General features: G+C 37.8%; 1 non-coding gene across 1 annotated transcript; it reads right to left on the bottom strand.

Moving 5' to 3' along the window:
• Positions 1 to 290: 290 nt before the first annotated feature.
• Positions 291 to 422, bottom strand: LOC120102663 (small nucleolar RNA SNORA17). The gene has a single exon (XR_015687359.1). It is a non-coding gene; the product is annotated as a small nucleolar RNA SNORA17 (small nucleolar RNA).
• Positions 423 to 16,376: the final 15,954 nt, after the last annotated feature.

The raw sequence follows: 16,376 nt of genomic DNA, 5'->3' as shown, positions 1-16,376 counted from the left end.
ATCTCTCCCTAGCTGCCTGTCTGGGTCCCATGAAACAAGACTGGTGGTCATCTTAGACTCCTTTCTCTCCCTTGGGCACACCCATATATTCCTACTGCAGGGGTCCTCTGTCTCAGGCTCACTCCTGCTTGGCCGCTGTTAGTCCCAGGAAGGGTCTCTCTAGTCTCCATCTCCCCCCCCCCCCACCTTGGGAGCCTGTCTGAGCCTGTGCTTACTGGACTGGTGAACATCTCAGGCTAGCTTACTGTCTAGGTTCCCTGGTTGTTGTCTCAGGCTTGATTTCTTCAGGGAATGATAGGTTACTAATAGTTCATATATTCACAGGTTAGAACACAGAGTATAGACATAGCCTATCTCCTCTCTGCCACCTACTGATCCACTTTTGACACATCAGTCACACCTGCAATGCCTCTATGGGCAGGAACTTTCCTAATATTAAAGCATAAAGTTGATCTATGTTTATATAGTATCAAATCAATCTCCTAGCATAGACATGCACTTTTAAATATTTTACACATCGAAAATATTGACATGTGGTTTCTATTTTGTAGAACCAAATGCATAAAATTATTTGTTGAACGTACATCAAATGATAAAAGTAAGGAGAAAACATGTTGGTGTTTACAAAAAATGGAAAGATTAAACCCATTATTACTTGTAATATAAAGTATCACATTAGCTGAGATAAAGGCCAGTTGGTACTGGAAACAATCTCAGCTGCTCAGAATGGGGAGCAAGAAGGTTATCTTCTATTTTACAGTGACTAAAGGACTCAATTTCAATACACTAATAAGTAATTAGATCAATATATGTAAATGCAATTTTGTGAATAAAAAAACAAACCACAAAATTCACCATGATTCTCCACATTTGAGGATCTCTGAATAACTATTGGTAAGTGCAGAAAAACAATTGAGTCTTATCTTTATAGACTGACATTGCTCATGAAGATGTCTATGTGGGATCTAAATTTCAGTTTTCTTCTACTACACTATGAAAAGGAAAACCCTACTTCACCCAGGATTACTATAGAATTTAGCAGTGCTAAAAATTCTTGGTAATGGTGACACAGTGCTGAGGAAATTAGCCTCTTGCTCTGTTTCACAGCCTCACCTTGGTTCCAAGACATGCTAATTTCCTGTGGTTTTGCTTCAGTAGTCTGCTAAGGTCTTTTCTTGTAGTTCCTAGCCATAAATAATTTGGAAAACATCAGTTTCAATTTTAGGCACTTACATATGTTCATTGATATTATGTACTATAGCTTTTACTTCTCTTGAATTTGATCAGTATGAAATTAAGCAATAATAACAAGATAAACAATAATAATAATGTTACCAATATCTTGGAATATTAAGCAGAGGTATAAAGGCCTGTATTTTAAAAGACACCATTTTTTTCTATCAAAAATTGCAGTGCTAGAAGGAGTATCTGCGAGGGAAGGTTTCTGAATCTAAGTGTGGAAATTTAATAGCTGTGGAAATTTTTGTACATAACTTCTGTGAATTGGAATCAGTGACGTATTTTACCCCTTAAATGGCATGTCTTTTAATTGCTCAGGAGGTAGAAGGTGTAGGAGCGGGAGGAGGAGCAGGAAGAGGAAAAGCTGGAAGAGGAAAAGAAGAAAGTAATTTTTTGAATGTATGTTTTTTTTCTAAAGAAAATATATAAATGGAAAAAAAGTCATATAAAATGATTATCAGTACAACTAATCACCAAAGTAAGTGCAAAGGATGCCAGAATGAGGCAGCCTCTTGTACAACTAGTAAGGAATAAATGAAACTGATATCAAAACAAATGCTAGCAAGGCCTTGAAGAAAAAGAACCGTGTCTTATGCCTGATGGGAAAACAGAAGAATATTTCTGAAAAATCAAAACGTATCATGCAGTCCAGAAACTTCATATCTGATCCATATTTGGAATTTAAATCAGTACCTCAGAGATCACCGCATCTTTCTTGTTAGAATTATAAACAGTGACCAAGATATAGGTATGGAGATAGTCTGACCATTGCAAGATATGTATAAAGCACATACAATCACTAATCTATAAGAAGTAAAGAAGTTGTCTCATAGTAACAATATGAATAAAAGAAGATAATGTTTTTCCTAACTAAATAAGGTAAACATGAGAAGCAGACATGCTCTCATTTTCATATGAACATAAAACAAAAATTCAAATTTATTGAAACAATTATTTTGTCTTGTACACTGAGGGTGCCATGTAACAACAAAGAATCTTTTAATTTTAGTAGGATTTATTTTTAGGATGAGTTTTTCTAATTTCTAGTTTATACAATTTTCATTAATATAATATAAATATACCAGTAAATGAAACTACATATACTAAACTGAAACATATATTGTTTTTTTTCTTAACCATAACTAATGTCATATCCTGTTGTAACATAGTTTAGAATACGAAATGGTTTTTAGATATCAGGTCTCCTTAGGAAGCGCAGGCACTACTTCATTCTGATGTCTTTCATAGATGTTACTAGTACTCACTGAGTCCTTTGTAGTGTGTTTCCATATTAGGATGCATCTTATGCTTTTACATAGATTAAAGCAGATGTTAAGAATGGTCTAGCAGAATGAACCCACACACCTATGGTCACTTGATTTTTGACAAAGGAGCCAAAGCCATCAAATGGAAAAAAGATAGCATTTTCAGCAAATGGTGCTGGTTCAACTGGAGGTCAACATGTAGAAGAATGCAGATCGACCCATGCTTATCACCCTGTACAAAGCTCAAGTGGATCATGGACCTCCACATCAAACCAGACACACTCAAACTAATAGAAGAAAAACTAGGGCAGCATCTGGAACACATGGGCACTGGAAAAAATTTCCTGAACAAAACACCAATGGCTTATGCTCTAAGACCAAGAATCGACAAATGGGATCTCATAAAACTGCAAAGCTTCTGTAAGGCAAAGGACACTGTGGTTAGGACAAAACGGCAACCAACAGATTGGGAAAAGATCTTTACCAATCCTACAACAGATAGAGGCCTTATATCCAAAATATACAAAGAACTCAAGAAGTTAGACTGCAGGGAGACAAATAACCCTATTAAAGAATGGGGTTCAGAGCTAAACAAAGAATTCACAGCTGAGGACTGCCGAATGGCTGAGAAACACCTAAAGAAATGTTCAACATCTTTAGTCATAAGGGAAATGCAAATCAAAACAACCCTGAGATTTCACCTCACACCAGTGAGAATGGCTAAAATCTGAAACTCAGGGGACAGCAAATGCTGGAGAGGATGTGGAGAAAGAGGAACACTCCTCCATTGTTGGTGGGATTGCCGACTGGTACAACCATTCTGGAAATCAGTCTGGAGGATCCTCAGAAAATTGGACATTGAACTGCCTGAGGACCCAGCTATACCTCTCTTGGGCATATACCCAAAAGATGCCCCAACATATAAAAAAGACACGTACTCCACTATGTTCATAGCAGCCTTATTTATAATAGCCAGAAGCTGGAAAGAACCCAGATGCCCTTCAACAGAGGAATGGATACAGAAAATGTGGTACATCTACACAATGGAATACTACTCAGCTATCAAAAACAAAGACTTTATGAAATTCGTAGGCAAATGGTTGGAACTGGAAAATATCATCCTGAGTGTGGTAACCCAATCACAGAAAAGCACACATGGTATGCACTCATTGATAAGTGGCTATTAGCCCAAATGCTTGAATTACCCTAGATGCCTAGAACAAATGAAACTCAAGACGGATGATCAAAATGTGAATGCTTCACTCCTTCTTTAAAAGGGGAACAAGAATACCCTTGGCAGGGAATAGAGAGGCAAAGATTAAAACAGATGCAGAAGGAACACCCATTCAGAGCCTGCCCCACATGTGGCCCATACATATACAGACATCCAATTATACAAGATAGATGAAGCAAAGAAGTACAGGCCGACAGGAGCCAGATGTAGATCTCTCCTGAGAGACACAGCCAGAATATGGCAAATACATAGGTGAATGCCAGCAGCAAACCACGGAACTGAGAACGGGACCCCCGTTGAAGGAATCAGAGAAAGAAGTGGAAGAGCTTGAAGGGGTTCGAGACCCCATATGTACAACAATGCCAAGCAACCAGAGCTTCCAGGGACTAAGCCACTACCTAAAGACTATACATGGACTGACCCTGGACTCTGACCTCATAGGTAGCAATGAATATCCTAGTAAGAGCACCAGTGGAAGGGGAAGCCCTGGGTCCTGCTAAGACTGAACTATATTGTTGGGGGGAGGACGGCAATGGGGGGAGGGTGGGGAGGGGAACACCCATAAAGAAGGAGATGGGGAGGGATTAGGGGGATGTTGGCCCGTAAACCGGCAAAGGGAATAACACTCGAAATGTAAATAAGAAATACTCAAGTTAAAAATAAAATAAAATAAAATAAGAATGGTCTAGCAGGTGAAGATCATAGAGAAAAGGTGGCATATTAATTACATCAAATTGCATATTTAAGTACATTGTACATAGTAACTCAATAACCTGTTGATAACAGCACATTTTATTTTAGCCTTCACAAAGTCAACTCTTTTATTATTGTGTTTTATGAAAGCAAATGCCAGTTCAATGAATAGCCAAACAGTTAATTAACAGTTAAACAGGAAAGACCAATGCCTATTCTCCTAAGAGTTAAGTAGCTTTGTGAATTATTTGGGCCTCTTCTGTGGTAGGTACTTCTCTTCTCCAACCACTGACTAGTTCAGTAATATATTTATAACAATGTGAAGTGTCATATATATATATATATATGTATATATGTATATATATATACTTTTTGTTGTTCTTTGCATATAAATGCAAAGTTACATAAAGGAACATCAATTATATCGTTGATCTCTTTACTCCACTTTCCACTATTCAGGGCTCTTATATAAATTTCTATCTCCTTCATGATACTCATTGGATTAAATTGGACATGCCCTCAGATTAAACAATATTTATAATAACTTCTCTTGTTTTCTGCACATAAATTAGACATTTCTCCAAGGAAATATATTTCTGTTTTTTGCAAAGTATTGGGGAATTGCAATGTACCTGCTATGTGTGCTCATTGCCGCTGGTGAATTGATGCCAGACCTCCTAGTGATAACAGAATGCATACTCATGTTTACTTGTATGGTACTCATATCGTACTTCTACACATAAGTATCAGTGAATGCTGATGCCTCCATCTGGCATACATGAACAAATGATTATTTCTAAACCACTCAGCTTGTTTTTCTTCAGTCTCCTGCTCCATTAGAAAATAACCCACCTCTTACCATCTGCCATTTGTTAACTTAAATGATGAGCAATGATACACATGTATTTAACTGTAAAATCACTCCAGAAAACACTATATAAGAGTTGAGTATTTATATGCAATTCTTTTCACATTTACTTTTGCAACATCCACTGGCTTCTTTTTTATTATTATTTTATTGGATATTTTTATGTATTTACATATTAAACGTTATCCCCTTAACCCTCTCTCCCATAACCCCTCCCTTTCCCCCTGCTTCTATGAAGGTGCTCCCACTCCCCTCACCCACTCGAATCTCAAAACCCTGGTATTCCCCTACACTGAGGAAATGAGTTTTCAGAGGACCAAGGGCTTCTCTTCTTATTGACGCAAGACAATGCCATGCTCTGCTACATATGTGACTGGAGCCATGGGTTTCTCCATGTGTACTCTTTGGTTCGTAGTTTAGTTCCCAGGAGCTCTGGAAGTCTGGTTGATTAATATCATTGTTCTTCCTATGGGGTTGCAAATGTCTTCAGCTCCTTCAATCCTTTCTCTAACTCCTTTATTGGGGTCCTGTGCTCAGTACAATGGTTAGCTGCAGACACCCTTGTCTGTATCAGTAAGGCTCTGGCATAGCCCTCAGGAGACATCCATATCAGTCTCCTGTCGGCAAGCAACCCTATTAGCAATAGTGACTGGGTTTGGTGGCTGCATATTGGATGGATCCCTAGGTGGGGCAGTCTCTGGTTGACCTTTCCTTCAGTCCTTGTTTGACTTCGTCCCTCTACTTCCTCCCCTGAATATTTTGTTCCCCCTTCTAAGAAAGACTGAAGCATCCACACTTTGATCTTCAATCTTCTTGAGCTTCATATGGTCTATGAATTGTTTCTTGGGTATTCTGAACTTTTGTGCTAATATTCACTTATCAGTAAGTGCACACCATGTGTGTTCTTTTGTGACTGGGTTACCTCACTCAGGATGACACTTTCCAGTTCCACACATTTGCCTAAGAATTTAAAACAATAACTACATCCAGTGGTTTCTAATGTAATTAAATCGATGAAATTTCTAACTACTTTCTCTGGTGTAGTGATTCATACATTTAAAATAATGTTATATTTTCTTTACAGTCTGCATCTTATTGTAACTCATCTGTTATTTTTAAAATGTGTATATGCTAAGGTTCATTCTTGCTGTTGGAAATTATCCTTGTTTTAAAGTTTTATAGAATATCCAGAAACATTTCTGTTGCACTAAAAATTCTAAGGTTCATATTTCCAAATTTTTTTCCTCAAAACCAATATATTGTGCAAAATATAGTCTTTCTACAGTGGTTTCATTCATATCCCAATAGGTATTATATGTGTTTCTATCTACACAAGTTTTTGGATGTGCACAAGTGTGTTTGCACATTGGAGCGTGTGCATAGAGAATGTATTTCAAAGTGAATAAAGAATCTTTTTAAATACAACACTGGATATAGGACTTGGTTCCTTAGGTTCTTGTGTTCACGTGGCAAGAACTTTATTGACTGGGGCACCCCCTGTAATGGAAATTTCTGGTTTCTTTAAGAACTCAGTTGTGTTATGTGGCATTTTTCTGTCTCCTGAGAGAGTATGCAATGTTTTGCTGAAAACAGACATTTAACAGGTCACATGATGTTTAGAAATAATATGAATGGAATAAGCCTGGGAACATTTCACTGGTCTGTGATGGTCTTTACTTTCTAGAGAGAAATGTACCAAAGCCCTTCTCATGGTATTTTTACTTGATTCTGGCTGCGTCTACTGACTTGTTCCAATTCTGTGGAGCCTTGCTATACTCCCTCTTCTCAGATATATCTGATGTTTGCTATTAAACTGGACTGCTGATATCCTGAAAACAAAAAGCAGAAGTGCCCCCAAAGAACTACTTCTAAACAGGATTACAATACCCTTTTTATATTAAAACTTCTTTTCCTTCTACTTCTGGTCAGTGGACTAGAAGGAGGGTTAAAGCACTTAAGAACCACAAATAAAGTAGGCTTTGCAAAAAATTGAAGCGTACACCTCTCAATTTCCAAATACATGTTTTGTTCATCTCTTATTCTCTTTTGCTAGATGTTCTTTGAACATATCCATGTTGTATATTTTGAAAAATGGTTACTGTCATTTCAAATATTTCTTCTATTTTATTATCAGTTTCCTATCTAATTCAGTGGCACTGCTAATATTCCACTTTAATTTAAATTACATTAAACCCTTGAATGGTTTGTTATATCAACTTCCCTCTTCATTTTATCATGTAAATCAATGCACATATACAGACAACAAGGACACACACACACACACACACACACACACACCTGATTTTGTATCAAGTTATTCTGTTTTCTCTGAATCCATATATTTTCTCTTTAAACCATCTCTCTATTGTAGGTCTTTAACTTAATGTTATGATAATACCTGTGGTGTGGAGGTAAGGCATGGATAAGAATACTATAGCTTAGAAGTCAAACGAAAGGAAAGGCCATCTAGAGACTGCCCCCCCCCCCCGGGAATCCAGTCCATACACAGGCAGCAAATCCAGATAATATTGCTGATGCCTAGAAGTGCATGCTGACAGGAGTCTAATACAGCTGTCTTCTGAGAGGCTCTGCCAGAGCCTGACAAATACAGAGGCAGACTCGCCCCCAACCATTGAACTGAGAACAGTGTCCCCATTGGAGGAGTTAGAGAAAGGCCTGAAGGAGCTGACGTGGTGTGCAACCCCATAAGAACAATACCAACCAACCAGAGCTCTCTGGGACTAAACCACCATCCAAAGAGTGCTCATGGACAGACTCATGGCTCCAGCTGCATATGTGGCAGAGGATGGCCTTTTTGGGGCACCAATGGGAGAAGCCCTTGGTGCTTCCAAAGCTTGAAAACCCCATTGTAGGGGAATATCAGGGCGGAGAGATGGGAAGGGGTAGGTGGATGGGTGGGGGAACTCTCCTAGAAGCAGTGGAAGGGGGATGGAATGAGGGTTTATGGACAAGAAACCGAGAAAGGGGATAACATTTAAAATGTAAATAAATAAAAAAACTATCAAATACAAAAAAACAGAATTAAGAAAAAAGACAATACGGAAATCTTACTTGTAGAGCATTTATGTCACTGTCTCTCAGTCTTTGCAAGGGGTTTATATTTAGGTATGTTAAAGAGTAAAAAACAAAGAAGATGAATTGAACCCTAAATCTAACCCTAACCCTCAAAGCCTAACCCTAACTAAAACCCTAACCTTAAACTTAAGCCTCTAAACGTAATCTTCTAACCCTAACCCTAAACCTAGCCTTAAGCCATATTAGTTAAGTCCTTCCTCACTAAGGCCTTTCATCAAATGAGGGCTCTATGCTACTCTGTACTTTTCAGGAACCACAATCATAAGTCATATAAAATTTTTCTTTCTATATTATGCAGTGTCGAATTTTTGTTTTGCTTTATTTAAATTTTTCAAAAGATCCCAAAATTAACTGACATATGTATCCATGATAGGTTGGATTTAGCGTATAAATCCCAGAAACAGGTGGATTTAAAGGCTGCAGCCACTCTTAGCGTATCAGTCTACTTCTAGTATTGAATCAACATTTCAACTTGAACATTCCTGGCACTGAAGAGTTCCACAGTTTCTGCTCAATTTAGAGAAATGCTCACTGTGATTTTTTTCACTTGAATGCTTGTTTACATAGGATGAAGTCACATCCCACAAATGGCATAAGTTGTCAAGTCAAGAAGTGAAAATAGCAGCTAACATATGTGACTTATCTAACATCACAGTTTGCCTGCAAAGTATACAGGGCACAGGCTGTTTGCCCTGGGTCTTGTTTGTGTGACTGGTAGATGAGGATTGATTTTGTTGTTATTTTGCAAGAGAGCATCACACTTTATAATACCAACCTGTGAAGAGATCACAACTTAAAATCCATGTGTAATTTTCTACTAAACATGTACCACTCATGTGCTATATGAAAATCATAACTTGAGGTATGCTAAGTTGTAACTCCATGTACCTGTTATTATTGCAGATTTAGGTAGTGTGTTCCTATGTCACATTGATCCTCTTGAACGTTCTGATCCATCACAGTCATTAACATTCAATATATTTCACATTTTTCTTAATATTAAAAGGGATTGATAGCTTTAGAGTTCAGATTATCTGACTTGAAACGAGTCTACATATTTACTATTTCCTGCTGAAACAGCATTTATGAAAATATGAGGTCCTTCCTGACAGAAACACTAAGCCTCACTATCCACCCAGTGTTCTATATGCTGCTTTCCTTCACATAGTGTCTGGGGTATGAGAAACTGATTTAAAATACCTGAGACAGTCTGTCCATATTAACCACAGTTCCTTTTAGATAATGGCTGTGAAACTTTGTTTCATATCCCTTTTGCCCTTGAAATTCTTCTTTCATTTTCAGTGTGATTGCTCTGCCTTTATGTCCTCTCAAGAATGAAGCATTTCTTTTCCCCCATATTTTGGTAAGACTTGAATTTCCTATTCTCTTCTGGCAAGAATCCTCATATCTTACCTCATCCTAATTACAGTCTATTTGCCTGGAATGATTTACCTACTATTTGTTTACAATAATGATGTATAAAACAGAATTTCACTATATGATTGTTGAATAAGTGCTTAACAAAACATTTTCAAAGAAATAACGATTGTCATATAATGTATAAAACCAGCTTTGCTCAAATGAAATTTGTCTCACGAGCACATTTGTATGTCCTTGCTACCTTGTGTCCACTTTTCCTTCAGGGTAATCAGTTCCTTTGTATATTATCCTTGGCTGGAGAGAAGGAAGCTCAACCCAGCACGGGTTCATGCAGTGCAGGACCTTATTCAGCAATGATTGAAGAGGCAAATAAAATATTGGGAAACAGCTTTGGGAAACTGGTTAAGTTTATGTAGACAATGAGAATTTATGCCTATGGGGAGATAAGCAGGGTCTCTCGGGCAGGGTTTGTGTGGCTATGTACAATTGGCCAGGACAGGGATGTTGAAAGAGGCTTCATCTGCGTAGGCAGGGGCTTTACGTTAGGCAATTGAGTGAGACCTTATGAGGTCAAACAAAAGAGTGAAGCTTGATAACTGTTAGGGTAATAAATTTCTGCTATGGTTAATAGTGAGAGGAGTCAGCATTATGGTGCCAGCTTGGGAGAGGTGATTGAGTCAAGTCCTGTGTTTTTCATATTTGAGGTATTAGAATCCAGGGTTGAAGCTTCCGTGACTCTTCTTCCATAACCCCGGGCCACTACTGTCCCACAAGTGTCCTTCCATAAACACTGGGACATTTTTGTTTTAAACCTACTTTGTTACAAGACAATGACTGTCAAGTCATCGGCTCTTCAAGTCATATCACAGTACACAGGCATTTCAAAGGACTCGGGCTGATTATCACCGTAAAGAAAGGTTCTACATTCTGCTGCCTGGGAATGCTGCTTCCACACCGTTCTTCCATTCACACCTGGGTATATGATGGGCAGAGCAGGCCCTGGTCCCAACACTATGGCAGAGATAGTAAGGGGAATTACACCCTGGCTCTAAAGGCTGTTCTAAAGAGAAATTCTCCTTTGCTCATTTTAAAATGCAGGTAAGAAAAGACACATCACAGCTTATTACCTTACAAAACACAGGCATCAAATAGTCACCAAAAGCAATATAAATTTTAAATGGGAAAATAAAAATGTGGAGAGAAGACTGTGTGGCTTTTTGTAATATTAGTAAATCAAATGAATGATTTCCTCAAGCAATTATTTCTGTATCAAAGGCAAATAAATATAAACACCTATATTAAAAATGCACCACACCTGGCTCTCAGATGAGCTGCTGTTGCTTGTTTCAATGACAGGGGAATGCTGAAATAGGCAGCTCTTTATTTTCTAAGAAGGGGGATGTTTGGAGTGTTACATGTGTATTATGTACGAGGTAATGATAGTTTCTGATTTAAAAGGAGACCTTGGTTGCTCCTAGCACTCAGAAAACTTCTGTACCATTTTTTAGGTTACCTTAGGTACTGAAAAATCTACAATGATACTGACATTCTGTTTGCCTGTAGGTGTGATTATTCATAATTGTAAACTCCATTTAAAGTAAAGAGACCCAAATTTACATATACGAAATCTAATCCTACCACAGTAAATAGAAACCTTTGTTTTCAGGATATGTTGATTTTGTTTTTAGTTAAAAAGCTACTGAAATTGGTTCCATAAGAAAATAGAAGGGTTTTGCATTGTGGGTCTGAGTACTAGGACCTGTCCTGCTTATCTCACCAGTAAGAACTGCAACCTTTGTCACTGTTCCTGACCCATCATTCCTCACACAGTGAACTCTACTATAGACTGCATTTCCTCTACAAATCCATCGTATGCATGTTTAGCATTTCAGGTCACAGTTCCCTGTTTCTGTCAACTGCCTGCTTTGTTCCTTCTGTGGATAGATAGTCTTTTATATCAGTTTCCATGAGGTCCTTCTGAACATTATTGCCTCGAGGCCAAATGGCATAGTCAAGACTGTGTTAGAATGATACAAGGTATTCTTACCTGTCCTACCATGACATAAGAGTTTTGAAATTCTCATCCTCAATGTTCTTTAGAGTCAAAGCGAAAAGGTCATTTCTATGTCATTTTAAAGACGGCAAACTTAAAGAGTCCTTTGTTATTGTATCTTTTTAGACATTATTCTAAAGGTGGTTTTTATCTTCATTCAACTTATATTTTAAAGTGTTTGTATACGTTCCTCTGTCATGGACACAGATCTGCATGGGTGTAGAGGCAAGAAGATAATGTCATTCACTTTTTTCCCCATTTTTTGAGACAAGTACATACCAATCTACAACTTGCCAATTAAACTAAGCTGGCTGTCCTATAAGTCTCCACCTCCCCAGGGCTAGAATCTGAATTGTGCACTGCTGTGGTGGACTATTTATACAAGTGTTCTTGTGTTCAAATTCAGGTCTTCATAAGCCCTCTTTTCTTCTAAGCTTTCAGTTTATTTTGATAACTTGAATCTAAAAACAAGAGTTTGAGTAAAGATGAAAGGAATGGTTTTTAAACATTTTTTTCAACACTAAAGTTTATTTCTATTTTTAGCTAAAGTAGTTGGGAATAAATTAGCAAATTGATTTTGTAAACTCCTTCATAAGCTTTAAGGGTTAATATTGTTCTTTGACTTCTGAGCTTCAGTGCTTTTTCCAAATCCAGAATTGCTCCATGTCTGTGAAAGTGAGTGCTTTTGTCTTTGGAAATGATTTTGTATATGGAAGCCTCATCAGGTCTCATGAACAAAAACCTAATAGCCCTTTGATATCATTGTCACAGTAGGGATATGGAGAAATAATGGAACAAGTGAAATTAACTGATGGCTCATTAGACAACAAATATCTGGGAAAAGCATTTACAACACTGTATAGATAGGGAAGTAAAAACTATCGTTAGTGAAATCTTAAAGTCTGCCTTATAACAAACATAAAATCCAGATGATGCTCCAAGCAAACAAAAGAGCAGTTCCTTATGTTTCTATCAACGTCAGGTTGTAAGTGCTTAAGCATAACCAGCTAATGATGCACACAATAGAGAACATAAGCTTTCTTCTGCAAATAAGTCACACTGTCAATTGTCAGTTTCCCATGTGCTGAGTATAGATTTTATCTTACTCAGACACAGTGAGACCCAACCCAGCTGAAGAATGGCATTAATAATACTCATTACTCACAGTTACCAAAGAAGAAGACACGAGAGAACAGGGTGATCATGGTGAAGGAAGAGAAGAAGGGGAGAGGAGACAAATGCTTCTGAAGTGCTTGATGAAAGGAACAGCGTAGCAGGGTAATCAGGTACTAGAAACACTGGCAAAGGAGCTTTGGGCGGGTTCAAACCTCTGGGTATTACAGATTGTACTTCTGAGATTTTAAATAATGCCGAAGCCCCATTGTGATCGATCGATAAACATATTCCACAGTGGGACTAACAAGCCAACAGTTTTTCCAAGAACTGAGAACTAATTATTTATTTGCCTTGCCATTTCAATTTCTATTTTTTGCATTTTTTATTAACTATACCTTGGAATGAAGAAATAGTTAAGAACACTTGATCCATAATCACAAGGACTGAGATTGGCATCCTAGCATGTGTTTAACAAAAAGGACAGTCACAAAACTACCTTTAGCTCCAAAAGCATGCATGGAATATGTTAGTTGATGAATGTTGAATGGGCATATTGGAGAGGTCGCCCAGCTCAGAAGATACCCTGTGCCTTCTTTAGGCCTGTTTACACATGCACAAGCATGCATAAGTATACATATTTGTTCATATCCTCTTATAAATACTTATAAATTAATCTATAAATACATAAACATTTATAACATATGGAATTTGTTAATTACATTCTCCTTTGAAAGGTGGGATTTCTATTACTCTTAAATAGAAGAGAGTTTTGTTCCGTGTGGAGGTGTGTTTTCCTTATATGCTATACTCAATTGTATCAAACAACTTACTTCTTCGTGAGGGGTAACTTTCCTATGCTCCAGAAAAGTCATATATTTAGTGGACTAAAATATCCATCTTTATCAAATCCAACAACATTCTTAAATTCTTAACAGTTATTAATTAACTTAAAACAAAAATGAGGAATTCTTTTTGACTAAAATGAATGTGTAACCAACTGAGTAGACGGAGACTTATACCAAAGTCTTTGTCCTGTCTGTCTTGTAACTAAATGATCAGAAGTTGGTAAACTTATAAATTATTTGTAAAGAACTCTGAAAAGTCTATTACAAAGGAGTTGGGGAATTAGCTAACATGTATTATTTCTGGGGTTTATGGGCATTCTTGTCTTTGTGGAGCATTTTAATCTTCCCTCCATTGAATTGAGGGTGCTAAACGGAGATGTCCTCCTATAACACTCTAGGATGCATGACTTTGAATCATATCACTTTCATTTCCCTTACTGTCCAGTCCTGTGCAATGAAAACTTTAAACCTATATTGACTGTGACACTTGGGTCACTTTCATTTAAGTCTTGGAATTTTACACTGGAAAGTCTCTGTGGTGGCTTGAATAAAAATGGCCCCCATAAGATCATATTCGAATGGCTATGTTGAAGTACGTGTGTCACTGGAGTGAACCTTTGGTTTTCTAATGCCAAATCCAGACCCAGCATCTCTCTCTCTCTCTCTCTCTCTCTCTCTCTCTCTCTCTCTCTCTCTCTCTCTCTCTTTCCCTGTTGCCTACCAGTATAGGTATAGAACTCTCACCTACCTCTCCAGTGCCATGTCTACCAGTATACCACCACACTTTCTGCCATAACAATAATGAACTATACCCCAGAACTGTAATGGTTTGAATGTGCTTGGCCCAGGGGGTAGCATTATTTGGATATATGACCTTGTTAGAATAAGTGTGTCACTGTGGCTGTGGGTTTTAAGACCCTCATCCTTGGTGCTTGGAAGCTAGTATTCTGCTAGCAGCCTTCAGATGAAGATGTAGAACTCTCAGTGCCTCTTGCATTATGCATGCCTGGATGTTACCATGGTCCCACATTGATAATAATGAACTGAAACTCTGAACCTGTAATCCAGCACCAACTAAATGTTATTTTTATAAGACTTGCTTTGGTCATAGTGTCTGTTCACAGCAATAAAACTCTAACTGAGAGCCCTAATTAAAAGTTTTACTTATTAAGAGTTGTTATGTTTATGATGATCATGGTGTCTCTTCACAGCAATAGAAGACATTCTAATACAACAAATAAAAAAAATCAAAAGGTAAGATGGGTATTTAAGAAACCCTTTGAGCTTTATTTCCCATGATCATGTTGTTCTCAAGAAAAGTTTAATATAACATATCAGAATTTTTCTAATTTCACCACAGATAAACAAAATCCATGTTACTTGAAAATACATGTAACACCAATGAAAACAATTACAACAAAGTCACAATTACAGGTGAACAGTTGGGTGCATTCTGGCTTGTTTTATTGTTTTCTTCTAAAAGATATTTAAGTAATAAATAGGAAATCAATAATGCTTTCTTTTTAATTTGTGAAGTTTGCTATGACTAAAAAGATGTAGCACTCATACATTGTTGGTAACCAACAGTTCTCTAATTGGAGACCCTTTCAACAACAGGGAAAGCATGGCTATTACACAGCAAACCTAGCTATCTACTTGGTAATGAAGTCATGGTTATTGAAAGAAAATCAACAAGTGCTCAGTATAATATTTAACAATCAAATAAGCATTTTCCTTACACACACAGGTAAGTGTAGACATTGTCTCTTATCAAAAACAAAACAAAACAAAAAAATCTTCGCTTTGCACCAGAGGGAGATTACTACTAAAAACTACAACCAATCAATATGCAGAGTTGCACAATTAAGTCACAATAGATACACCTCCTACCTAAGGCTCAAAGAATCTTTTGGGATTGGAGGACATAAAAATTGTAAGATCCAGAGGACCAGGAAGTTTGTGGTAAAATTGTCCCCCAGTAGTATGAGAAGCTACACATTAAGTCTCACAAAAATGTATATATTTACACGCATAAAATCAGGAGCCTGGTATAGCTGTCCCCTGGGAGACTCTGTCAAGGCCTGACCAATACAGATGCGGATCTAAACAGCCAAACATCTAATTGAGCATGGGGATCACAAAGGAGAAGTTAGGACAAGGAACGGTCTAACTGAAAGGGTTTGTATTTGTAGCCCCATAGAAAGAACAACAATATCAACAAACCAGGCCCTCCCAAAGTTCCCAGGGACTAAACCACCAACCAAAATGTACACATGGGGATGCCCATGGCTCTAGCCGCATATGTGGCAGAAGCTTGCCTTAGCAGGCATCACTGGGAGGGGAATCCCCTCGGTCCTGTGGAGGCTTGATGGTACATGGTAGAGGAATGCCAGGGTGGTGAGGCAGGAGTGGTTGGGTGGGTGAGGAAGCACCCTCATAGAGGCAGGAGGAGGGGAGAGGGGATACGGGGCTTTTGGTGGAGAAACTGGGAAAAGAGATAACATTTGAAACAAAAATGAAAAAATAACTAATAAAAAATGAAAAATTCTACTGTATGGTAGTTATACATGAGCTGCACAAGGATGAC

This window comes from Rattus norvegicus, chromosome 4, assembly GCF_021556685.1.
Source record: "Rattus norvegicus strain SHRSP/BbbUtx chromosome 4, alternate assembly SHRSP_T2T, whole genome shotgun sequence".
NCBI lineage: Eukaryota > Metazoa > Chordata > Mammalia > Rodentia > Muridae > Rattus > Rattus norvegicus.
This window is presented reverse-complemented; position numbering and strand designations above follow the sequence as displayed.